Source organism: Pelobates fuscus, chromosome 7 (genome assembly GCF_036172605.1).
Source record: "Pelobates fuscus isolate aPelFus1 chromosome 7, aPelFus1.pri, whole genome shotgun sequence".
NCBI lineage: Eukaryota > Metazoa > Chordata > Amphibia > Anura > Pelobatidae > Pelobates > Pelobates fuscus.
Window position 1 is genome coordinate 56,045,213 of NC_086323.1, and position 26,045 is coordinate 56,071,257.

Sequence of the window (26,045 nt, forward strand, 5' to 3'; positions counted from 1 at the left end):
AAAAATCCTCCTATGTCAACTCCTACAACATATTGTACAGTTAATAACAAGATGAAAAAAAAAGAATTGTGTAGGAGGTAGACAGGGTTAGGAATTACTGAATATACCAAAACACACTAGCACACAACTTTTCAAATGCGAGCCTTGTCCTTACTTTGGTAAATCACACAGGAGATGAAGGCTGTTTAAAAAGCAGAGCGTATTCTTTGCATGTAATTGTTCCAGAACTGCACAGATAAAAAGTTGTAGGAGACACATGAATCTTACGTGACAGCTAGCAGAATTTCCCAATACTCAAATTAAATTGTTGAATTTATATACATTCATTGTGCATCAGAAAAACACACAAACATCAGATAATGAGCACAGAGAGATCAGCAGATACAGAGTTTTGAATTAATGTATTTCACGCGCCCAGCATTGATTTAAACCATAAAGATCAGTGTATGTGTTATTACTGTTAATTAGCCATATCTGTGCAATTTAACTATAGGAGTTTCCCCGGAAGGACCATAGCTCTGCAAAAATAGGGCAACAATTCTGGTGCAATAAGAGAAGCAATCTTTATTTAGGGGGGCTGTAGCCCTACAAAAAATATGACATTTCAGCCTGAGTGGCCTTAATCATGTATAGTGAATGTAAAAACAGGTGTGTTTATAAGCACATACTAATTAGTCAGATGATCTTCCTTTTGTGCAGTAGGAGGTCCACAAACGTATGACGTGTAATCCAGAGACCGATTGAAATCAACAGTACATCATTTTTATTGAAAATACATTAAAAGAGACATTGTTTCAACACAATATTAACATTTTCTTTAAGAGAAATTATATAATTGTAGTTTGTATGCTAATGGACCATATTCTCAGACAGCAATAGCACCGAGTATTATTTAAAAACAAATACTAGAGCTCTGAGATGATGTATGCCACATGTGAGCAATATATATATATATATATATATATATATATATATATATATATATAGTATATACAGCATTAAGCATCTTTCTCAGACAATACATACTAGCTAAGATCACATTACGCATTTGGCTATACCAGAGTTTACCAATGTAATTTTTTGGTAATTTCTGGTATAGCACTTGGCTATACCAGATATTATCAAAGGGGTGGTCACCATGTTGTTTTCTGAGTAATAAAAATAAGGGTAAAAAAGTGATCAGTACCAATGTGATGTTATATTGAATACAAAATAAAAAAAATTTCAATATGCTTCCTTCTTTTGCAAGAACTTTTTTTTCAGTTCCCCCTTCCGCTTTATCAGTGGAGCATGTTCAATGACCTGGAAACATTATTGAGTGATGTTATGATTATGGGCTGCTACTGGTAGTTCCTTTTTCTGGGTTCTTATGGTCGATGTATGCTTGTTAAGACTTTCTCTGTTTTTCATTATGTTTTCTCCTATGTTTAGGAGGCCACAAGTACACTTAAGGACAACACATCATGTGTAGATTTACAGGTGTTATAACTTTTAACCTTAAACTTTGACCAGTGTGTGGATGAGTGAAGTTATCCTACCTGATAATGGAATTGTGAGAGTTACAATTAAGGCATGGAAATGTACCACCAACTGTGTTAGATAAACATTTTTGAGTATTCTTGGCAATGGGCCTAATATCAGCCCATACCAAGATGTCTCTAATGTGTTTAGATCTATTGTAAATGGATTGGCTGGTTGTAAATGGAGTGTGTGTGTGTGTGTGGGGGGGGGGGGGGGGGGTTGAGATTCCGTTCTCCGGGTTGATTTTTGAGAATATAATTGGTAAGATATTTACCAATATAATTGAGTTATTAATAACACCATAGACTCTCTATGCATGAATAATATTTATAATATTCATATCACCTTATATCACCTCTATATGACTAATAACGTAGCTTAGGCCACTTCTATGCTGTGTATGGAAAACCGATACAGAGAGACAACATGGGACCCAAGTCAGCACTTGACTAAATGTATGCCATGTTTCTTATGTTTTTGGCCAGTGCTCTACAAAAGCATGACCAACACGTAATAGAGAATATGTCTCCCATTTTTACGTGAAGTGGAACCTGTAATGTGTATTATGCATTTTATCTGCATTATTCTGAAATTAAACGTTACAATATTTGTTATGCTCTGATGTAAATCTTAAATGTTGAATGTTAGCATGCCTTCTTCTGGACAGGAAGTGAAAACTTGCTTAAAATAAAAAGGTCATCTGAGCTTTCCAAGAGTAGATATAATTACAATCTTGGGTTTCATGTACTGGTAATGACCCAGTCTAAACATATGAGTGCAGCCCCCACACTGGAGTCCTCCAAGCAACCGTCATTCTAACTTTGTGAATGGTTTGATAACTTAACTGGGATTCACCAGGCACTGTCCACCTCTTCCTCTGGAGCAAGGAATTAGCTCCCATAAGCTAAGCTTTGCAGTGCAGGAACAGTTCATTGGCAGCAAGCATTTTCAGCCAACGAGCTAAGTAAGACCTACAATGCCAGTCTAGCTCAGGGTGCAGCTTCTGGGCTGCAGAAGAGGAGGAGAACAGCTTTGGGTGGACCACAGGTAAGTTGCCAAACTATTCTCAAACCATTTTACTACTTAAACTTGGGGCAAGCTAGGGTACTCATGGCACCATAGCCAGTACAGCAGGGTGAACTTGTTACAGTGCTTAGATAGTCTCTTTAAGTTCCAGATTGTTATTCTTTAAGGTATTATCAATAAACACTGAACTGTAGTAAACTGCCAATCCAAAATAACGCAAAATGCTATTTTAGAAAAACTAAAGTCTAGAATCACAGAGACACAGCTTTTGCATTTTAGTCTAAATTTTACAATCCTCTGTTTAATGAATAAACCCTATAGACTGCCATTGGTCAAAGGTACTGGAAATGAAATGGAAACTAAATCAATCTATTCAGATACTGTCTTAAGCAACAAGAGGACTTAAAACAACATTGAAGACACAGCCCATACATTCAGGGATATTCTCTAACGTCTGAATGGCCCCTATACCATATACAGCCATTTGGACTGCAAAATCCGTACATATTCGAACAATATGATAATTGCCATTGTGGTTAGTCATTGTCTGGTGTTTAGAAAACCCGTTGTTTATTGAACAACCCTGTGTGTATCATCATATATTATTGTAACGGACCGTTTCAGCATAAAAGGGGAAAAATGCGTTTAGGCGATAATCCCCTTTTCCATAGACCAGCAGCTACCATAAGCACCAACTTCCCGAACTCCCAAACTGCACGCATTCACCAACTCTCGAACAGCAGACACACGAACCCTGGAAGCAGCCGAACAGGAAAAGCAATATGGACAGCTTACACTCCTGGCAGTCGGCATACAGTCCCCTTCCCCCCAAGAAAGAGACACACTCCAGCTTCAGGGTTAAACAGCAACTCCTTTACTCAGGGCTACCTGCCCAGTATTTATGCAGGTCTCCCACCTGGTGGACACTCCCCTAGGGGACCAGATGGAAGACTGTAACAAAGGACAGACATAAACCAATTACAGACACACAGCAGTAAACATTCCCACAATGCATCCTGGTTTCCTCCCTTCTGCCCTGGAGATAATTGTAGAGGTAATCCACTTATCTCACAGGACAAAGACAAGACTCCATTACACATGTGGGGATCTAAATACAGTATTATGCTTTAAAATATATAAAGTCACTTTTATTCCTCCCAACACAGACATGTTACATATCCCCAGATAGCTCAGGTCTGGGTGCACATTATTAGGTGAATGGCACCCAGACTACATGAATACAGTTTAATCGCCATGGAGCCAAAGTCTTTAATCACACAAATAGGCTCCATGGTATAGCTATCTGGGTTACTACAATTCCCATAGAAATACCGAATTCCAGTGTTCGGTTAACCTTGTACGATTAGGACCCAGGCGACAGACGGCTCAGCGGTGTTCGTGCAATTAAGTGTCCGTTTATATTTCCATAGAATCCTCGCCGAACACCGCTGGTCTTTCGCACGATTAAAATGGCCGCTACCTCGTGGTCGGCAAACGAACAAAGGCCACCCAGCGTTCATCAATTAAGCTGCGGTTAACCGCAGCTTCTGGGCGGTTAATTGACGGCACACTCCATCTCCTAGGTGGTCCCTCATACGGTAGTTGGTTCGGTAGCTGGAATCTACCGAACACCCCGGCTGAAAGGCACGAATATGCCTTTCTGCCGGTAAAATAAAGCTTTTTAAAGTCTGGTCCATAGTCCAAAGGAAGCAGGCGAGCAACCAGGCTTCTCCAGCTCATAGTGGCGAGGTTGGTTTCGCCACACTTCTCCCCTTTACCAACTAGACTAACAGGGTACCTGACCTCCTGCCGGTCAGTGCCCTGGTTAGTCCAGCAACCCACCCACAAAACACAACTATTAGTACAGCCCCCCCACAATAACTGGGTACTACACCTGAAAAAATTACAAACTTGTCCAGGTCCAGGTGTCTCACCATGACTGTGTGGGGAACAGTTAGGCTGCCTTGGTGGGTTGCTGAGGGGGCAGAAACCAGCGGTATTCTGTCCTGGTGCCAGCACTACCACGGAAGTAGTCTGGTTGGAGCCTGGTTGCTGGAGACTGACTGTCTCCCCTTTGGATACACCGCTCTGTGGCTGGGGGACAGGACCGACCGTCCCTACCCCTTGGGCTGTAAGTACAGAGACTACGGTCCCATCTGCACAGTCGTGGGGCTTAACATCTCCCCTTGGTGGGTTAGGCTGCCGCTGGAGAGAGGGTGTAACAAGCTCCTCTCTCTGGACGGTAAACTGCCGCTGGGGAAATGGGGTAGCAGGCTCCTCTCCCTGCCACTCTCTCTGCTGGTGGAAAGGGGGACCAGCTGTCTCCCCTTTCATTCTCTTGTCCGGCTGCTGGGGTGCGAGACTGACTGTCTCTGCTCCCGGCAGGACACACTGCCGCTGGGGAGGATGGACGACACCATCAGCTCCCTGGGGTACACACTGCCGCTGGGGAGGAAGGGCGACACCTTCTGCTCCCTGGGACACACACTGCCGCTGGGGGGGAAGGACTGCACCTTCTGCTCCCTGGGACAGACACTGCCGCTGGGGAGGATGGACGACACCATCAGCTCCCTGGGGCACACACTGCCGCTGGGGAGGGAGGACGCTGCTCTCCTCTCCCTTCGCTTCACACTGCCTTCTTGGCATATCACTTTGCTGCTGGGGGGCAGGAACAACAACCTCTGCCCCCTGTAACTCAGCCTGCCGCTGGGGAGGAAGGACTGCACCTTCGGCTCCCTGGGACACACACGGCTGCTGGGGAGGATGGACGACACCATCAGCTCCCTGGGGCACACACTGCCGCTGGGGAGGGAGGACGCTGCTCTCCTCTCCCTTCGCTTCACACTGCCTTCTTGGCATATCACTTTGCTGCTGGGGGGCAGGAACAACAACCTCTGCCCCCTGTAACTCAGCCTGCCGCTGGGGAGGAAGGACTGCACCTTCGGCTCCCTGGGTCACACACGGCTGCTGGGGAGGATGGACGACACCATCAGCTCCCTGGGGCACACACTGCCGCTGGGGAGGGAGGACGCTGCTCTCCTCTCCCTTCGCTTCACACTGCCTTCTTGGCATATCACTTTGCTGCTGGGGGGCAGGAACAACAACCTCTGCCCCCTGTAACTCAGCCTGCCGCTGGGGAGGAAGGACTGCACCTTCGGCTCCCTGGGACACACACGGCTGCTGGGGAGGATGGACGACACCATCAGCTCCCTGGGGCACACACGGCCGCTGGGGAGGGAGGACGCTGCTCTCCTCTCCCTTCACTTCACACTGCCTTCTTGGCATATCACTTTGCTGCTGGGGGGCAGGAACAACAACCTCTGCCCCCTGTAACTCAGCCTGCCGCTGGGGAGGAAGGACTGCACCTTCGGCTCCCTGGGACACACACGGCTGCTGGGGAGGATGGACGACACCATCATCTCCCTGGGGTACACCTTTGAGTCTCCGAAACGCACTCTGCCGCCGGATAGGGCGACCGATACCCTTGGCTGGATCTGCCATGAACCGCAGGTACTCATCTACATGTCCACTCACAAGCCGCACGCATTTCTCCGGGGGGTTGGGTCCGAAGAAAATCAGTCGTGATCTCAGCTCTTTGTCAAACTCCTCCTGCGTGTAGCTGGGTGCCATGCTTGCTCTGCTGCAGTTGGTTCCTTGTAGATAGGGGCGCTGTACGGGTACTGGCGTTGCCCTCACTTTGTAATCCAGGAATGGTGTTGTCTGTAGCTGTCCCTCTGGTTGTAGGAACGATCCCACCGCTTGCCACCAATTGTAACGGACCGTTTCAGCATAAAAGGGGAAAAATGCGTTTAGGCGATAATCCCCTTTTCCATAGACCAGCAGCTACCATAAGCACCAACTTCCCGAACTCCCAAACTGCACGCATTCACCAACTCTCGAACAGCAGACACACGAACCCTGGAAGCAGCCGAACAGGAAAAGCAATATGGACAGCTTACACTCCTGGCAGTCGGCATACAGTCCCCTTCCCCCCAAGAAAGAGACACACTCCAGCTTCAGGGTTAAACAGCAACTCCTTTACTCAGGGCTACCTGCCCAGTATTTATGCAGGTCTCCCACCTGGTGGACACTCCCCTAGGGGACCAGATGGAAGACTGTAACAAAGGACAGACATAAACCAATTACAGACACACAGCAGTAAACATTCCCACAATGCATCCTGGTTTCCTCCCTTCTGCCCTGGAGATAATTGTAGAGGTAATCCACTTATCTCACAGGACAAAGACAAGACTCCATTACACATGTGGGGATCTAAATACAGTATTATGCTTTAAAATATATAAAGTCACTTTTATTCCTCCCAACACAGACATGTTACATATCCCCAGATAGCTCAGGTCTGGGTGCACATTATTAGGTGAATGGCACCCAGACTACACGAATACAGTTTAATCGCCATGGAGCCAAAGTCTTTAATCACACAAATAGGCTCCATGGTATAGCTATCTGGGTTACTACAATTCCCATAGAAATACCGAATTCCAGTGTTCGGTTAACCTTGTACGATTAGGACCCAGGCGACAGACGGCTCAGCGGTGTTCGTGCAATTAAGTGTCCGTTTATATTTCCATAGAATCCTCGCCGAACACCGCTGGTCTTTCGCACGATTAAAATGGCCGCTACCTCGTGGTCGGCAAACGAACAAAGGCCACCCAGCGTTCATCAATTAAGCTGCGGTTAACCGCAGCTTCTGGGCGGTTAATTGACGGCACACTCCATCTCCTAGGTGGTCCCTCATACGGTAGTTGGTTCGGTAGCTGGAATCTACCGAACACCCCGGCTGAAAGGCACGAATATGCCTTTCTGCCGGTAAAATAAAGCTTTTTAAAGTCTGGTCCATAGTCCAAAGGAAGCAGGCGAGCAACCAGGCTTCTCCAGCTCATAGTGGCGAGGTTGGTTTCGCCACAATTATTATAAGGCTTACTTACTAAACAGCGAACTTAAGTTGTTTCATTTAGGGCCAAGTAACAATTTTTGAAAAAACTGCTTAACTTTTGGTTTAGATTTTTCAACTTATTTATCAACTTCTTACAGCTTAATGTTTACGAAAATACATATTGAATACATACCACTTTTTTTTTGCTTTTTACTGCCATTATTAATGCTGCATTAATTCCATTTTCATTTAGAATGTAAAATTGTTCTGCTCATTAATGTAATCTCAGCTTCAAAGAAACATCCTTTTCATTGTCTTAAATCAATTATGTTTTTCTTTTCCTACCACTGCTATAAATTACATCTTTGTTCCATTATTAATCCCCTCAATTCTTCCTTTTATAGGGATAGTGTTTCCAGAAAATAAAAATACAAAAATTGCAGGTTTAAGGAAATACAAATGTAATTATTGGGAAAAATACAAACGTGTACTCCATACACAAAGCATAATTGTTATTGAAAGGGAGCCAATTAAATTGCTTAGTAATTGAATAAACACCCCTTTATATAAAAGCATTCCAAATACAATTTTCTTGAATTTTTATTTAGTTAATGTTTAGTTAGTGGGATGCCACAGACAAATTCTCCATGTTGGATGAATTCCAAGTTACTTAACGCTTAGGGATAGTCAGGTACTGTATTACTAAAATAAGGGATGATGGGGTTTTCAGCTATTTGACAAGTGCATAGTCGTCGACCGGCATAGTCATAACACTTACCCAAAATCTGCAATAAAACATGGACGATGATTTTTATTATTGGAAAATATTCATCCACAGCTCAATTAAATTATTAAGTAAAATATAACAAAATAGGGTCATTGCTAAACATGTGCATTAGTTTTCGTACAAATACGATTTCATCCGAAAATTTGGATGTTTTCCTATTCGTTTATTAAAACGTAAACGAAAGACCTAAAAACGAAATATAAACTAAACGAAAGTGCAAATGCCGAATGCATTACCTTTTTGTTTTGTTTCGTTCGTTTAATAGACTCCATGCTGCAGGGGAATTAACCCCCACAGCACGGAGAAATAACACTGCGCATGCATGACAAAAAAACAAAAACAAGGAGGGAGCCGGCAGAGCTACGAGCTCCCTCCTTGTAATAAATAATAATTCCCCCCCTCTGCATTAAAACCAACGAGGGTCACTATGGCCCCCATATTAATAAAAAGGGAGGTTAAATCCTCCCTCTTGTCCCTACTCGCAGCATGCTTTTGGTTACACGTACTCGTACTGTAGCTCTCTATCACTTCTATGTAAAATACAGATTTGTATATCCAGTTTTAATGACAGCAAGCAGGCGATATGTCCCTACTACACAGGAGACCTGGCACAGGTAGGGGCATGCGGCAGTATTTAACCTGTGCTCAGATCCCCCTTATTGCACTAGTGACGGGACATGCAGGAGGATTTAACCTCTCTTTTACTAATATGGGGGTTATAGTGACCCCCTTAGGTTTTAATGCAGGGGGGTTAGAATAGGTATTTATTACAAGGAGGGAGCTGGTAGCGCTGCCGGCTCCCTCCTTGCTTTTTTTTTTTGCGCATGTGCAGTGCTGTTTTCATCCAAATGGACGAAAACAAATTATTTTTTAATTAATTTTGTTTGAAAACGAATGGTTTGCGGACAAAATTCGGGATTGCCAAATGCAAATTTTATTTAGTACGAAATCATTCGTACGAAACAAAAAATTCACTGGTCCACGTGTCTAGTCACTGCCAACAAATCCATAGTCATATGTAAAACCACCTCCCCCCCATACAATATAAATAACATGACATTTAACACAGCCGTTCCATCTGCCCCATAACCAACTGATTAAATTGTAGGGGTGTACCAAGACACCCCTACAGCCCTAGGTCCGGAGCCACCGACAAGCTTGCATCTACAAAACAACTGTAACATTCTTGCCTAATCCATACTAATCCTAGCCATGCCCACTTCAGACTCCATCTACCACCTCTGTTACCGAAGGCATAACATTTCAGGCAACACTATCGTCTGTAGGTTTCTTTTTACATATCCCGTACCACTAAACTGCTCCATTAAATGCTAGGACTTATCTTTAGTAGCATATGCAGGATATACTGTGCTGGTATCTGGTTACTAAATGATCTTCTATCCAAATAATCCACTGGCGATACTCTTATTAGTAATTACTTTATAGAGGACAATGAATAGCCATATTTTGTGAGACCTCAAGAAAGAGACAACCCAGCTTCTTTTTTGGCAACTGCAAAAACTCAGACTTTGTTTAATGTATAAAGATCCAGCTTACAAAAAAAAAAAAACAGTGCACAATCATTTTCACCAATGGGAATACAGAACAGGGAAAAGAGAACACACAGGAAAGAACTGGCTACAAAGTGATTCATTACGTTAGTTTTTCTCCCCCACATGTCCAAGCCCACTCTGACAACAAATAGTTATCTTTTGGCACAAGGTGATCTTGCGGTTCCTAGACAACTTGGTCTGGGGTTTTGAACCACTATGCAATAAGCCAGGGGAGTGTTTTTTGGAGGGAATGTGCCTGAGACTAAGTGGAACAAACGCTCCCTGAGAGCCAGGCAGAGCACCTCATACATGGAACTCCCAAAAGTTGCCCGGGTATAGGAACAAGTGTGTGGCCGGTAAGAACTTTGACACGGTGGCGTTTCCCCTACACTTCATGGATCTGAGCACTATTTGGACAACTTGGGTGCTCAGATCAGGGCTATTTTGGGATGTAGAACATGTGGAGTTATTGTATATTTTTATTATGTTGGGGGTAATTTTATGTTTTTGTGTTGGGCTCTGGGAGATAATTAACTTACCGGTATTTAACTCAATTATCTGGCAGGCCCAGAGATTCCTCAGAGGTGCTTACATTGTATTGTTTAGAGATCCCCTGCTGGGGTCTGTGCATAAAAGGTAGAGTTTGACTCATACAAATCAGTTGTACTCCCAGAACTATGTGTCATCTAGTTACTGGGAGGGGAAGGGCCATTCACTGCTAAGCACCTTGTTCCAGCTCGTGGTGGATACAGGCCTAATGCATGCGCAGGAGAGAGTTTCATGAGAAAGGCTTAATGTACGCGCAGGACTTGCCGCACATGTGCATTAGGTCCCCCGTCATCCTGTAGTCAAAGGAGGAGACAGACCTCAGAGCTGGAATTAAGTAAGAGCTGAAATAATTATTTAATCCTTAATTACAGGGGAGAGGAAGGGGCAGTGGCAAGGAGACGCTATAGTGTTAGGAATACAGCCTTGTATTCCTAACACTATGGTATCATTTAAGTAGTAGAGGGAAAAGACACAGAGTAATGCCCACTATCAGTATGTGCATTCAAAACTTGGTGCTTTTTGTTTCGTTTTATTTTAACTTGTTCATTTATGACTTCTGTATCTATGCCACCTATTGATGAAAAGTCTAATGAGATCCGAAACAAATCACATAACTTAGAAACAAGTTTCAAAGCTGCAGAACTGAATCCACCCTCTCTATTTAAAGGGGATTTTTTTTCATGGATCAGTACAGCAAGCAATCATCTGCTTCAATACCCAAGCTTTTTAGGTTTCCAATCAGTGTTTCTCATAGCATTCTGTTAGAGATAGAATCTAATTTATTAAATTTGATCTTGGATATTTTGTCACTATGAATAAGAAACTTCTCACTGAACAAGAACACAAAAGAATAACAGACCCAGAGCGAACTTTAGTTTGAAAATCATTAAACCTGTATTTTAAACTTTCTTCCGATACCAAAGGTTGATGTTACAAATGATCACTGAGAGTCTGATTGAAGCCTATTTAAACATGATAATGTGAATGCTTACCTGAACAGGTGGGAGTTTGAAACTAAGAGTTATTTCTTTTCATCGGATTTCGCTCACTGTATTTCTATACACAGTAATTCAAACGCCCCCTGACACCTACAAACCTCCAACAGCCCCTTTATTAAATGCATAAAGTAACAAAACTGTGAATTATCTCCTTACACTGCCATCAAACATGAAACATTCAGTAAAAGATTAAGGCAGCATTGTGTTGGAATTAACACCTTCTTTTCTCAGAATCCGATTGCTATCTACACTGTTAAATTACAGGTCTTATGGTACCTGGTCTTTTCAAATATTCTTTTACAGCATTTTGTCAGTGTGCCTCTTTAATGTAACTACTTTCTTTTCTTGTAAACCCACTGCAACACACGGCGCAGGCAAAATAAGCAATTTCTTAGAAGTTTAAAAAGCTCAAGCAAATAGTTCTACATGTGCTCATTTCATTCTTCTTTGCATTGCTTCCTTGACACATTGGGTAATGTGTAATAAAGTATTATGAGCTAAAATACTAAAGTATTGTAGTCGGATATACTTACTTAAGGTAAACATACTTTACATGGTCCATGCAGTGCATGAGAAAACTCTTACTTTATACAAACACAGGATAATATCTAAAGTACCTCTTCCACCATGTCTTTAAATATTTTTTTTTTTTTTAAATCTAATGACCATTCTTTGGAGCAGGGCTAATTGTATAAAATAAAACAAAAGGGATGATTTTCCTCACCTTGTGGCACAACAACTCAACAGAGTGTGCTGGGAAAGGTGTTTGAAATTATTATTGATAACAAAAAATAATGGTGGAATAATGGGGTCATTAATACCTCCTTAGGACCATCACATTGTTAAATTACAGCCCATAATAATTGATTTCTCTATATTAATATTAAAAGTATTCAGTAAACTCTATCATTAGATGTTCCAATGATTTAGTTTAATCTATTAGCGTGATCAATGTACCATCTGCATATAGATTTATTTATTGTTTCTAGTGATTGTAATATAACCCCTTTAATATTTTTTTATTTTCCCTAATCCTACATGCAAATGGTTCTAAAGAAATTATATAAACTAATGGGGAAAGTGGACACCATTGACGTGTGCCATTCAATAGTGGGAACCAGTCAGAACAGATGTTTTGTCCTACAACTCTGGCTGATGGTGATGTATAAAGGGCCACTATAACCCTGTACATCCATCCATCTATACATACTCTTTTTAAATTCAGATTTAAATATTCCCAGCCGACCCTGTTGAAGGCCTTCTCTGCATCCACTGACAGGGTCAACGTGGGAAGGCGAGTTCTATTTACTAGATCCAAAATGTTCAAAATCTTTCTAGAGTTCATATTAGCTGTTCTATTTAGAATAAACCCTACCTGGTCAGGATGTATAATGATGTCTATGACCTTCTTAAGTCTGCCTGCCAGTATTGATGCATATAACTTATTCAAGAGTAAGTTGTGCCTATAATTTTCTATTTTAGTCGGACACTTGCCCTGCTTCAATATTGGTATCATATTGGCTCTCCTAATAATTCTTCTGAAAATGTTCCAGTTTGTGTTGCTTCATTAAACATTCCTACCAAGTAAGGGAGAAAAAGATCACTAAATTTCTTACAAAAATGACCAGTATAGCCATCTGATCCTGGAGTTTTTTGTCTTTCCAATCTATGTATTGCCCTTGCCAATTCCTCTTCTGTAATGCTCTTATTTGTAGTTTTGTACAGTTTGGGGAGTGTACTAGCCTAGAGATATTTTTATCTTTATCTCCATTTTTTAAAATTATATAATGAGCTATACATGGATTTAAAAGCTTGTGTTATTGTCTATTATTTTCTATGATTTTTGAAATTCAATTATTGACCTTTTGATTTTTTTTTTAGCCTATTTGAAAGAAGTCTATTCACTTTATTATTGTTGTTAAAATAACTCATGTTTAATTTAAACAAATTAATCGCATTTTTTTTCTCTAAGTTTTAGATTTATTTTTTCTTGTATTTTAATCAATTCAGATAGTTTATCATGAGAGTGATTAAGTTTATTTTCTTTAGAAATACCATCACATTTAATGTACAGTTCAGATTATGATAAGCCAAAAAATCATTTCCTCTTTCAATTCAATAACATAGCCCCTTATAACGGATGTGAATGTGCATCAATTATTGGTCCATGATGTATCCTCTGGTTTATTAGTTTCACATTTTTTAATCCATTCAGCCACTATTTCTTTACTTTTATGATCTTTTTAAACAAAACAATTTTCATTTCCAGGTCGATCTTTTGCCTTTTCCATATTCATCCTTCAATTCCAGATATACTATATGGCTATATTATATAATCCAGCTTTTACTAATTTTCCCTAGTACAGAGTTATCCCCTAGGAACATATCTATCCTTGAGTAGGAAAGGTGAACATGGGAAAGGTCGGTATATTCAGTATCTGATGCATGAGTTATTCTTCATAGGTCAAATAAATCATATTTACAAATCGTTCTATTTAAATTTTTTGTTTGTTTAATTGCTCTTGGATTTAGTTTTTTATTTGATATAATCTTCATGAGCGTCTATTACACAATTAAAACCTCCACCTATGATACAAAGGTCCATCTTAACCTCTACTATTTTTTCAAAGATTTTCATTAAGAAGCGTACTGGTGCAGTTTGGAAAAAACGTATATATTAGGTCATGTATGTACCACCTCAATAATCCTACATATTAGTTTTAGATATCGTCCCAGCGGATCTGAATGTTGATAAATAATCTCAACTTTTAAATAACACGAGAATAGTATTACAACCCCATTTAGTTTTTTTATCTGGATTTGAAGCACTAAATAATAAAGGAAAATGTGTACTTCCTAAAGATATTGTTAATGCTTGCTTCAAGTGGGTTTCTTGTAAGAAAGCAATGTCAATGTATTGTTTTATCATTGTTTTTAACATTTTGAACTATGGGTCTCTATTGTGGGGAGTTTAATCCCTGTACATTGATCGATGCTAATCTAACCATTCTTTAATAAGGAAGAACGCCGATCCACCGTGACCCTCCATGCGACAATACAAAGACATAATACAACAAAAACAACATGTGTTTCCACCTCTCTATAGAGATGAGAGTGGGAAAAAAAACAGTCCGTAAGAAAAGAGGAACTTAGCACCCTTTGCTGGTTCCGTCCAATCAAATTAGAAATGACCCAATTTTGTTATACCGTCATTTATGACGTTCAGAGGGACTGAGGGGTGGGGGGCATTCTTACTACAAAAAATTGAGACCTAATTAACATGTTTATCTCTAGCTATTTCACCCAGTCTAACCTCTTACTTATATTCCTTTTACCCAGATTTACTTTAAGCATAGGAAAAGAGAACAAGGAAAAAAAAGCAAATTAAGTAATTAAATGCTTAAATGCCCCCTCAATCTATCCCCCCGCCATCCCAGATGTGCCTACTCAAAATGGGAGGGAGGGAAAAGAAAAGAGAGAGGGGACATTCAAAAAACAGCAAATTATTAGTAGAGTAGAGTATAATATAGTACAATAACAGATTTTCATTCATTTTTTTTCTTCCCTGTATCACTTTTGTCATTTCAAAGTTTGTATATTTTCCCTCTTCCTCCCCCCCCCCCAAAAAAAAGTGTCTAAGTGGAATACCGTACATAATACATTGTATTATTTTAGTGTTTGATATAATCTATTTTACTTTTACAACCATCTAAAGTGTGTTTATGTGCTTTATCAGTCATATATTATTGACCATTTATTACAATGTCATTTTTATATCCTCAGAAATTGGTGTATCCTCCCCCCATCTCCCCCCACCCTCTCGGTACATTATGCCGGGAGGGAGAGGGGAAAGAGAGAGAGGGCACACCACATTCCTCATTTAGTGATAGCAAATTATTAGTACAATATAATTTAATAGCACAATATTTTGCTTTTTCATTTAAGTCCATTGCCACTCTTATAGATTTTTTTTCCTGTGTTAATTTTATAATTTTAAAATGTATATATTTCCCCTAAAAAGTGTCTAAGTGTAATACCATAATTTGTAAATGATTTATTCTTGTGTTTAATAAGAGCCATTCCACTTTAACAACCACTTAAAGTGTTTATGTGCTTTATCAATCGTGACTTATTGAACATTTATTACAGTGTCACTTTTATATCCCTAAAACTTGGTGTATCCTCCCCTTATATCCCCCCACCATCCCAGCACATCACGTCAGGAGGGAAAGGGGAGAGAGAGGACACACCTAGTCCATCTAGACACTTTAAAAAAGTGTGCAGTAGCAAAAAAAATCTTACACTTTTCTTCTTGAATTCCAGTGTATAGAAATAGAGGGGGAGAAATAAAAAAAAAAAAAAAACAATTCTCACTTCCAAGTCATACTGAGGCACTAAATGAATTTTTCAGCTTTCATCCATCTGTCGAGGCTTTCAACAGAATCCAAAAATATTGTTTTTCCATTCCAAAAAAAACTCTTAAAGAGTCCGGGAAATCCCATCTGAATTTGACGTTGTTCTGTTTCAATATGGGAATTTTTACAGTAAAAGTGTTACGCCATCTTCTTGTTTGATAGGAGAGATCGTGCAATATTATAATGTTCTTAAATTCTGGGCTTTTTTTGGGTGCTCTCTATACATTTTTAATAATTTTAATAAGGAATGGGCCAGAAATGTCACCATTACATCCCTTTTGATTCATCTATATCTTTTGGTTTTTGTAGACGGTGTATTCTCTCCATTTTTGATTTAAATGTATCTGTATCAAGTGAGAGATCTTTTAACAAATTTATAACAAAGGCCTCTAAATTGTTTGGGTCAATTTCCTCTGGTATATTTCTCATCCTTATATTCGATCGTCTTTATCTGTTTTCTAAATCATTTATTTTCAGATATATATTTTTAACTCTCAACTCTAGCTGTATTATCTTTTCTGCAGCTTTTTTATGATCTCGCTCAAAGGAATTGCTTTTCTTTTCTAGTGTGGTTAACCTGTCTGTTACTTTGTTAATGTGTTAATCTCAAGCATTAATGTTTGCAATTGATTTTCCATATTCAGCTTTACGAATTCTTTTAAATTTTCTGGAGTTTCATCCTTTTGGTCTTCTCTGGTCAATATTATAGATATATGAGATGTATTGTTTTCTGATTAATTTTTGGTATTAATTAGGGGTGGGGGGAAGCTGATAATCTTTTCTCCAATTTTTCAGCTTTAAAATGTTTCATTTCCCTTTTCCTTTCAGTTGCTGTTATTTTTGGTGGCCATTATTGGGTTTCTCCTCTGTTTCCTCTCTTCTTTTCCTTCATTTTTTGAACTTTGTTATCTCCAACTAAAGTTTAATATAGTTATTTCCAGTATAGGGTGATTCTTTTAAATTTAATCATTTTAATTGAGCTGTCCATTCAGAGAGAGGAGAGGAGTGAAGAAAAATTATTTTTTTTTAAAAAGATTTAAAAATAAAGGAAAAAACAATACCAAGAGATAGCAAAAGAGTAACAGAAAGAGAATATATCTGCACTTTATATATTTATTTTTTTTATCTATATATAATTTTATTACTCACAGATCTTAGTCCCCAGTGCTTTCTGGTCTCAATTCCGATTTAAAGATAAGAGGGATCCCCCTCAATTCTCAGCATGTGTAATAAGCAGCTCCCCCTTCGTAATCATCAAGGGAAAACATGGGGTTCACTTCTCACTCCAGTGTAGCATAGTACTACAGTGCTAGATAGCCAGCCGTCACTGGTCTGCAATCCCACATGCACCCACCGCTCGAGCTTAAACTCCATTTCTCCGGTCTCCGCTTGTAGCCAAACCTCTGCCCAGTGTCTCCCAGTCAGTCTCTCCCAACTCAGGGGAGAACACGAGGCTCACTCTTCCCTCTGGTCTGGCACAGAATCACGGAACTGGAGAACTAGCCATCTCCGACCTCCAATCCCATGCTCTCCTACTGCCCGAGCCCGGGCTCCAGTTCTCCTCTCACTGCTTAAAACCAGGTTTCTGTTTCGTGTCTCTCAGTCGGTCACTCTCAGTTCGCCTTACCACAGCACGGCATTCTTGCACTCCCGCTGCCCAAGCCCAGGCTCCAGTCCTCCTCTCACCACCCACAACCAGGTTTCTGTTCCGTGTCTCTCAGTCAGTCTCTCTCAGTTCACCTTACCACAGCACGGCATTCTCAGCTTGGCGTCTTCCTTATCCTGCTCCGCCTCCTCCCGCCTGTCAGCATGACGACCTTACATCGTGATGCAGATTTTTTTTCAGCAAATTTTAACGCATGGTACTGTATCATCTGCACCACAAACACACCTGATGAATTTCAGTGTAGCTACAGTACTCATCATTGTAATATGCTTGCATTCTTCAACATATGTGTATCTTCAATTTAGTTTTCCACTGAAATTAATAGGAGGCACTGTCCATTATGTAGCGCATGATTTCCACAGCAGACAAAAAGGATTAACATCTTGTCAGATGTTTTTACTATATGACTATGTGTGATGGCCCCTCCGTCAATCGATGCTCCTAGTGCTTACCAAGGACCATCAGCACCGCACCAGACACCATAAGAACTGCAGATCCCACGAACCGCTGCAACTTGGCTGGAAACTCGCCGTCCTCTACCCACCCTGGACCTACGACAAGGCTCCAGGTTCCAGTGGGTGAACCTCTCCTCAAGAGAGAGTAGCAGGAACAAACTCTTAAAAGAGCTTAGTGATTATAGCAATCCCCCAGTGTAGATGCAGCCTTTTCCCCCACACATGAGACGTGGCTCTATGTTGAGGGTAAAACAGGAACTCAGCAGATCTGAGTGTTTATGGTCTTTTATACAGTTTTCCCTACAAGGTTACCACCAAGGTGAACCTTGTGGAGCACAGGACACAAAGTCACAAAGCCAATCAGAACAGTATTGTACAGTTAGACACTCCCAGATAATGTACACAAACCCTCCCCTCTGCCTGTGATACAATTAACCCCTTAAGGACTGGACTGTTTTTGCAATGTTGTACATTTGTGACCAGGCCTCTTTTTACACTTTTGTGGTGTTTGTGTTTAGCTGTAATTTTCCGCTCTCTCGTTTACTGTTCCTATACAAATTATTTATTATTTTTTTATGGACAAAAAAGGCTTTGTTTACATACCATTATTTATATAATCTCATGTAATTTAATTAAAAAAGAAAAAAATAGATTCAAAATTTTGTCCTGAGTTTTAAAATACCCAGTGTTTACATGCGTTTTTGCTTTTTTTTGCAAGTTATAGGGCTATAGGTACAAGTAGGATATTGCGGTTTCAAAACATACATTTTTTCAAATTTATCAATGACTTTGTGACACTATTATCTGTCATAAATCTCTGAATAACACCCCACATGTACATTTGTTTTTTTTAAAGTAGACAACCCAGGGTATTCAATATGGGGTAGGTCCATTCTTTTTTAGTAGCCACCTAGTCGCAAACACTGGCCAAAGTTAGCGTTCATATTTGTTTGTGTGTGAAAAAAGTAAAAAACTAAATTGAACGCTAATTTTGGCCAGTGTTTGTGACTAAGTGGCTACTAAAAAAGACTGGACATACCCCATTTGCAATATCTTGGGTTGTCTTCTTTTGCAAATGGTATGCCATCATGGGGGTAATTCTCATTCCTGGACTACCATACGCTCTCAAAGGCAACGTAACCAACCCATTTTCAATGTAAAAATATTTGACCCATATATTTGACCCTGTAACTTTCCAAAACCCTATACAATCTGTACATGGGGGGTACTGTTATACTCGGGAGACTTTGCTGAACACAAATATTAGTGTTTCAAAACAGGAAAACGTATCACAACAATTATATCATCAGTAAAAGTGCTGTTTGTGTGTGAAAAATGCGGGAAAAAAGTCACTTTCACTAACAATATCATCGCTGTGATATGTTTTACTGTTTTAAATCACTAATATTTGTGTTCAGCAAAGTCTCCTGAGTAAAACGGTACTCCCCATGTACAGGCTTTAGGGTGTCATAGAAAGTTACAGGTTAAAATACAGTGCTAGCAAATTAAATTCTCTGGACTTTCGGCCTGGGTTGGCAGGCAGGTCCCTCAAATTGCAATTAATAAAATTACTTAATTATGTAAAAATATTACATAAATGCGCATGTAGAATTTAAATATATATGCATATTTATATATTTGAAGTCTACGTGTATATTTATACAATTATTTATGTAATTTTGTATATGGACAAATGTATATTTCGAATAATTTTTATTTATTTATATATACATAGACATATATATATATACAATTTCATTCTAAGAGTATTTTGATATAAATATATATATTTTAATATCAAAATACAGTTAGAATAAAATTTCATATAGATATATAATTTTTTTACATTTATTATTATTTTAAACAAATTTAATTTAATTTAATTTGCTTATTATTTATATTTTATATACATATATATATATATACGTATGTAATTTAATTATAAGTGTATTTTTATATTAATATAAGTATGTATTAATATAAAAATACACTTAGTATGACATTATATATATGATTTATAGACATATATTATATAGATATAATATATGTCTATATATCATATATATATATATACACATATATAATAATGATTTTTTTTTTTAACATTAACATGTAATTTTTTTTTTTTTTACACTAGCAGGGAGACTGCCTGTCAGCACAGGCAGTCCCCCTGCAGGCAGAAACATGGACACCTATTGTGACCATGTGATCGCTCTGTTGAGCGATCACATGGCCCTAGGGGTTCTAATCTGCCATAGGGAGACTGTCTGGGCTGCAGGCAGTCTCCCCACAATGGGAGCACCGCCGATCGCCGCCGGGGGAACGACGGCGATCGGGTAAGTAAATCTGACCGTCCTAGGTCAGAAAAAAACATACATTTTTACAAACCCATAAAAGTACCCCACAATACAACATATCCCCACAAAAGTCCCATCCCTTGATAGCCCCGATCTGAGTGAACAACATATCCAAAAATCACCCAGATCGGTTCAGGGGTTCCAAAATTTCCTGAAAGTCTTATTTTTGCCCCACCGTGCACATGGTCCCATGCCCAAAACAGTTCCATACACTCGACGACAAAACACTGCTGGACAATTTCAGATGGCCGCCGCCACATGTTTGAATCTGTTCCAGTTAAAAGTCCAAGGGACATTGTGCTAAGTCCCAATATGCACAAATAGTGTTTTTAAAAGGCAATACACCCCAGGGGCCATAGTCACAGGGCAAGAGGCTGGCAAGCAGGCCTCTCCAAAACCCAGTGGCGAGGTTACTTTCGCCACACTATGCATTAAAGGACAATTGTCATCAAATTATATCTTTTTTTGAGTTTACATAATTTCAAAATGACATAGTTACATAGTTACATAGTTAGATAGCTGAAAAGAGACTTGCGTCCATCAAGTTCAGCCTTCCTCACACCTGTTTTTTGCTGTTGATCCAAAAGAAAAAAAAAAACCCCAGTTTGAAGCACAATTTTGCAACAAGCTAGGACAAAAAATTCCTTCTTGACCCCAGAATGGCAGTCAGATTTATCCTTGAATCAAGCAGTTATTACCCTACATTGAAAGATTATATCCTTGAATATTCTGTCTTTGCAAGTATGCATCTAGTAGCTGTTTGAACATCTGTATGGACTCTGATAAAACCACTTCTTCAGGCAGAGAATTCCACATCCTGATTGTTCTTACAGTAAAAAAACCTTTCCTATAAAAAAACCTTTCCTTTCCTAGTTGTTTCATTAAATGTCATATATTACATTTTTTGAGAAAATTTCTAAGTAGCTCTCTGATATCTACAGTTATCTGATCAACTATTACCCAACCTAACTTGCCTGCTTAGGTTGAGTAACAGTTGGTCAAATAACAATACAGTCTGACCCAACATGGCTGCTCAGCCAGATGAAAAAAAAAGTGTTTACAAAGAATCTATATACATTACGTGAAAATATATCATTACATTTCAGTAAATGTAATAAACTTAAAAAAAGTGAAATTTCAAAGACAGTTGTCCTTTAAGCCTAGTTCACCGGGCAGTAAAAAGAAAAAAAAGACAAGTATGCGACCACAACATAGCAATAAATCTTGGTAAAAACAGAGACATAAATGGGTAGATCTTGGTTAAAAAAAAAGATACAAAACTAACTTTAGTACTTTGGACATGTTGTGGCTTCATGGTCATGTTTGGCTGTGGGGCAGAGGGATGTCAAGAACTTTTTTTATTTTATTTATTTTTCTTTCTAAATTTCAGATGTGTACCTGCCTTATGAATTTTTAGCTAATGCTACTGTGTTTCAGGCTTTGGTACTCTTGTCATCATAAATATCTACCAGATATCTCCTTCTCCTCCTTACCCTTAGATCCCTTATCCTTTCTTAATATTCTTCATTTTTTACGTTTCATAATTTATAGATGATAAGAGGCGAAAGGGAACAGATGGGATTAACTTAAGTATTCATGTCCTATTAAACTCCCCAATCCTTCCCACCAAAATCCTCCTCCCCTCCCCCGCCCTAATTCTTGAATCCTATTGTAAATTCCTGTTTATTAATCTTACCTTTCCCTGTCTATCTATGGAGAGAAAGAGGACACATTATGCCTAGTGTGATACAATTGATTTTATAACAGGAAGTAAACTTTACAGTCGTTAAGTGTTGAGCGAAGAGTACAGAATTAATTCTTGTCTTGGTTTGTTGTTATTTAACAAAAAAAAAGAGGGGAGGGGGGGAGAGGCCAGGAAAAGAGAGAGCACACAGGAGAGACTTTTTAACTCTATTGTGATAATTGTTACGTTATAGTTTCCATTTTATTTATCCATGTTTCCCAGTCTTCTATTTGAGTGTATCTATTTCCTAAGTTCACCAATATGCCCTTTTCCATTTTTGCCTGCCAAATGACTTGTGTTATTAATTCTTGAATGAATGGGATTTTCCCTGTTTTCCAATTTTGTTCTAGAAGTAATTTAGCTGCCATAATGATATGTAATGTTAACATTAATACTTTTTTTTTTGTCATTTTAGACCAATTTACGTTTAACAGGACAACTTCAGGCTTAAAGACTAGTTTCATTTCTGTTATTTGATATATTGCATTGATTACATATTTCCAAAATGTATTTATAGGTACACATTGCCACCAATTGTGGATCAAATTGCATTCATTGACATTACATATCCAGCACCTATCTGATGACTCTGGAAATATTTGTTTTTTAGTGTTTCGATGGTACATCTGTTTGAAAGTTTGAATGGTGTTTCCGTAAGGTTTAGGCAATGTATGTGTTTGTATAGTTTATTTAGAGAACTTATCCACTCTTCTTCTTCTATATGTACTTGTAGCTCTTTTTCCCATTTATTGATCAACCCTATAGGTTATCCATGTCTCCATCTATATATAACTTTAGTGCCTTTTGCCAGTAAGTTTTTATAGTTTTTTAATTCGAGAAGGTGTAAGAGATTTATAATTTTCTCCCCCTTATTTTTAAGGAGATATTCTGCTGTAAAACCTTTGATTCCCAGATAATTAAAAGTTTCTTTAGGGGGAATATTAAATTCCTCCATAATATGATTGAAGGACTTAATTTTGTGTTTCACCAATATGTTTTTAAATTCACTTATTCCCCCAGTCTTCCAAGTGTCTATTTTAATATTATCTAACATATCTGAAATGGTAGAAAATGGAAGCGCATCTGTTATTCTATTTCTGAGTCCTATGTTAATTGTTAATTTATCCTACCAGCTCATTAATTCTTTAAGTATCTGTAATTTAGTTTGTGCCTCTTTAATAGATTTTTTGTTCAAGTCTAAGACCCAAACAAGTGTAGATAGAATCCTACCCCAATTTTAGCTTTTTCCATTTGTACCATGTTTCTTGAGTTGTCGCATTCTTTTGAGAGGGAATTATGTGAAAACTCTACTCACCAGATATCATTGCAAAATTTCTGGACACCCCAGATGTCAATCTTCCCTTGACCTAGCCAATTTTTTCATTTTAACCCTTGCTTTCTTACCACCCCATACAAAATTACAGAAAGATGAATGTAGTAAAGATAACCAGTCTTCAGGGAAGTTGAGAGGGATCATTCTCTATACATACAGCCATTTCGGTAAAATATATGCTTTTGGGATATTTATTTTACCCGACCAAGAAAAACCCAATCCCTTCAAGTCCTTTAGGTTTTTATTTGTTTGTTTTAATAAGGGTAAGAAGTTGGCTTCTATTATGTTTTTTTCTATATCTGAGGTTATGGTTATGCCCAAATAATTTAGCCTGTCTTTATTTTCAGGGAGCCCGATGTTTTCTACAAGAAAGTTAATTAGACAATTGTTCATATTTTTAGCGATGAATATTGATTTCTCTAGGTTCATTTTATATCCTGAGACTTTTGAGTATTTATTTATCTCCTTCAGTAACTCTGGAACCGATATTTGTGGTTCTTCTAATGTTAATAGGATATCGTCTGCATAGATATTTAGTTTTGTTTGTCCTAATGAGTTTGTTTTTTCTTATTAAAATCGCTAGAGCTTCTAACACCATTATGTACTGTAAAGGGGAAAGAGGACATCCTTGTCTTGTCCCATTTTTAATCTTGAAGTTTTGTGATGTAAATCCAAACCCTGTGACCTTTGCTGATGGAGAGTTACAGAGAGCGGATATAGCTTGGTGAACAAACACTACTTACTCACGGAGGACAGCCAAGATGGTGGAGACATGGACCAAGAACAGACCCCGGAATCTCCTTCACCCTGGAATCTCCTTCACCTTCTCCTTTGACAAGTAATTTTGTTGGAAAGCCCCATCTGTAGAGCATCTTTCAGTCACGTAGGGCACTTGTTATGAGGGCAAACTGTTTCCTCCTTCTTAGTGTCACAGCAAAGAGATCTGCAAAGATGGAGATTTGGTTGTAGGTGACTGGTAGGCTTTTGGTGGTTCGGCTAGCCTTGAGGACATTTTCCTTGGCGTGAAAATAATGCATTTTTAGGGTGACATCTCTTGGTATGTCTTTGTCCAGGAATGCAGTTTTGGCAATTCTGTGGATTCTGTCTAGCAGAAGATCTTGCAGTAGGTCAGGGGCCAAGGACTTGAATAGGTCCGTCATGTTTGCGGTGAGTTCCATGGCGGTCACGGCTTCAGGGATCCCCCTGATTTGAAGGTTGCTTTGGCACAACCTGTCCTCCATGTCAGCCAGTTAAGCCTCGTAGGTGTCCACCCTCATCCTCAGTTCTTCCAATTGGGTCGCCATGTTACTGTTTGCCTCCATGTGTGGGGTAAAGGTACCCAATTCTTGTAGGTCTGTTCTGAGGGTGTCTATAGACCTCTGCATTGAAACTTCCAATTTGGCAGTCATGTTATCCATAATATGGAAACAAAAATGCAGCAGTGTAGCTCCAAGAAAAACGTAAAAAAGAGACCATTGTGTGGTATCACTTGAAGCAGTCTCCAATGCAGAGTCCAGGGCAATCAGGACAGTAAAAAGTGTCCTTTCTCTGCCCCCTCTTGAAACAGACTCTGCATCTTTTTTGAGGATTCTGCTTTTCCACAGTAGGTGGGATTTTAAAAATAAAGTGGGTAGCCCTAACTTTAAACATGTGCACCAGTGAAATTTTTGTTTCATACAAATGATTTCGTACTAAATAAAAATGTCATTCGACAATCTCGAATTTCGTCCGCAAACCATTCGTTTTCATACGAAATTTGTTTCAAAAAATATTTGTTTTCGTCAATTTTGACGAACACGGCACTGCGCATGTGCCTAAAAAAAGCAAGGAGGGAGCCGGCAGCTCTACCAGCTCCCTCCTTGTAACATTTACCATTCAACCCTCCCCCAGCCCGCATTAACCTATGGGGATCACTATTACCCCCATATTAATAAAAAGGAGGATAAATCCTCCAGTAAGCAAGTGGGGGCATGCGGGAGGATTTAACCTCCCTTTTATTAATATGGGGGTCATAGTGACCCCCATAGGTTAATGCGGGAATTGTGGGGGGTTGAATGGTTGTTTTTAATTACAAGGAGTTTGCTGGTAGCGCTGCCGGCGCCCTTCTTATTTTTATTTTTTTTGCGCATGCACAGTGTGTCCAATAAACTAAAAGGCAATGCATTCGGCATTTGCCCTTTCATTTAATTTCTTTTTCGTATGTAGGACTTTTGTTAACGTTTCAGTAAACGAATACAAAAAAACACAAATTTTTGTACAAAAACGTGCTTGGACGAAAACGAACGCACATGTCTACCTAACTCTGCTCTCTCCCATCACCGCCCTGGGAGCAGGTGCATCTTGGTACAAAATCCACAAAATGATTTGGAGCTGAAACTGTAAAAAAGTCAGTTTCATTCCTGGGGCTGCAGCAGCTGATCTGCCAGATCAACCCCACCCATGTGCCGGTTATAGGCCTTGATGCACACTGGCTTCCTTGTGCTCTCAGCTCTGCCAAGTACAGAGACCTCCAGATTTTAGACAGATTTTAGACAGCCTGTCAAACTGGGGATAATCCATAGATTTTTTTATATACAGTATATGGTACAGAGTAGAAAAACAGATATATAGTCCAAAGTTTTAAGTAGAACAAATAAGTCCACATAGTAAAACAAGTCCAAGAGATAATGTGGAGATTCACTTGTCAGAAGTGCTTTTCTTCCAAGTGTCTGAGTAATTCCTCAATGGGCGTAGCAGGGTGGGTT

General features: G+C 39.3%; 1 protein-coding gene across 5 annotated transcripts in view; it reads right to left on the reverse strand.

Moving 5' to 3' along the window:
- Positions 1-26,045, reverse strand: part of CACNA1E (calcium voltage-gated channel subunit alpha1 E) — a 738,678-nt gene that overhangs the window by 571,129 nt on the left and 141,504 nt on the right. The gene's annotated exons all lie outside the window — the stretch shown is intronic.